The sequence below is a fragment of the Pinus tabuliformis genome, chromosome 4_2 (genome assembly GCF_031772625.1).
Source record: "Pinus tabuliformis cultivar Carrire ecotype Pingquan chromosome 4_2, CPIR1, whole genome shotgun sequence".
NCBI lineage: Eukaryota > Viridiplantae > Streptophyta > Pinopsida > Pinales > Pinaceae > Pinus > Pinus tabuliformis.
Window position 1 is genome coordinate 512,714,638 of NC_142304.1, and position 2,018 is coordinate 512,716,655.

General features: G+C 41.5%; 1 pseudogene; it reads right to left on the reverse strand.

Moving 5' to 3' along the window:
* Positions 1-720: 720 nt before the first annotated feature.
* LOC149170244 (tobamovirus multiplication protein 3 pseudogene) lies at positions 721-1,344 on the reverse strand (annotated as a pseudogene).
* Positions 1,345-2,018: the final 674 nt, after the last annotated feature.

Below are 2,018 nucleotides of genomic sequence, written 5' to 3' on the forward strand. Positions count from 1 at the left end.
GTCTGCTCAAGATCTCACTGGAAAAGGATTATCTGTGTTTTGGCGGATGCTGGAGCATTTCCATACGGCAGAGACGAGGGAGATCTTATTTCTGTCAAAGATTTATTCTCATGTCGTACGCCAATCATCCACTAGTTATCATTCTGTTTGATGGCTTCAAAGTTCAAAGTGCACCGCAGGAGGTGTTATTATATTGGACATATTCATAAGGACTTGATTTATTTAATGTGATTCGTGAACTCTCTTCTGACTGTCGCCGATCCTTGAAATGCTGACAAAATGCTCTCTTAGAATTTGGTAGAAGTTTGATCGAGGAGTCAAATGGTATGAAAGTGTTGTTCGGTAAAATTTTATGACAATGTTGGCTTTCTGCTTTCTTGGAACAAGTGGAACGCAACGTTTGCTGCTTTCTTGAAACACGAGCCACCGATTTTGCCTCAACAGGCTGCAATCTTCTCTGTCTGCGAGAGAGATTCGACGCTGTGAAGATCTGTCTGAGATAACCAAGTTCTGGTACTTTTTTACCATTGCGCCTGTATTTGTCGTGAGACTCTGCGCTTGTATTATTTTGACTTGATTTGGACCAGATTATGTTCGACGTTTCAAAGGCTTGACGTTTCAGTTGACCGGCAAACAGAGATGGAGTGATTATCATAATACAAGCCTGTAAATTCCTGCTGTCAGTGTTGGCATAAGCTATGTTTTCACCCCATGTTCGCCTCAAAACAACCTTGCACTTGGTGACACTAATGAGGGCACATACGCAGGTTCCTCTCTGAAACGGGGTAGCAGTTTTATTATGAGAACAAGTGAAGATGGAACTATTTCCACTATCAAGTAATACATGAAGTTCAAGATCGGATGATCCAAAACATCAAGGTTTGCACCTTTGTCAAATGCAGAGAAAAACATCATGACGCATCTTATGAAAAAACAAGTAAAGCAGATTGTAGTAACATAGCCGACCTCTTGCAACTTCTTTCTGCGTCCTGTTGATTCAACTGGAAAACGTCGAAGCATGAAGAACAGTCTGCCACCATAAAGTAAAAACCCCAACGCTGCAAAGAAGGAGACACCTGCAAAGAATAACTTGGAGAGGATCTCAACAACTGGACTAGGGCTCCACCAAGAGTAAATCCATATGCATATCTGAATGAGATAGATGATACCATTGATTGTGATAAAAGCAGGTCTATAACCGTCTACTGATATTGCCCGTGCCTGATAGTATATTTCTGCCCAAAATAGGACCAACAGAGTATACGTGGTAAAAAATAGCAGGCCAGGCATATCAAGCAAAACATGTAGCAAAATCGCAGGTTCCTCTCTGAAATGTGGTAGCATGTATGGTCCTTCTGATGGGTAGCAGTTTTATTCTTGTGGCTAGCATCATACCAGTGGCGTCCAGTGTTTGAGATTGTCCCCACTCTTCCAATTCCTCTTTCAGAACGTTGATTTCCCGGAAACGCAGCCAACATATGATCTGGTAGCCTTTTCAACTTGGAGTAGCCAGTCAAGTGAAGATCACGAAGGTTTGTAAGATTCCCGAACGACTCAGGCAGCGTTAGCGACTTCCCGCTTGCGTACATTCTCAAATGTTTAAGGGAAGTGAGATGAAAGAACTCTTCCAGCAATGATTCCATAGTGCATCTCAGTTCGATCTTTTCAAGTTTCCACAGGATAGTAGTTCACATCAATGATTTTATTCGGGTTTTGAGTAATAATTGATGTAACCTCTCCTAGCTTATCAAAATCAAAGTATCGGTTCTTAGAACCCAGGCTGCCAACAAGCTTTGAAGGATGAGACTCAATAGGAATACCCTTTTCTCTTACAAATCATGGCAGAGCAATTGATGCCAAATTACAACCTGCACTTTCTGTTGGGCTAGTGTACTCGATAATTTCTGTGCAAAGATTTGAAGACTTGACTGTTCCCAAATTCTGCTAATTGCTCTTCCTGTTGCACGAGTCCTTGTACAACATATAAGAATTGCCAGTTTCTATCTGAGATTCTAAAA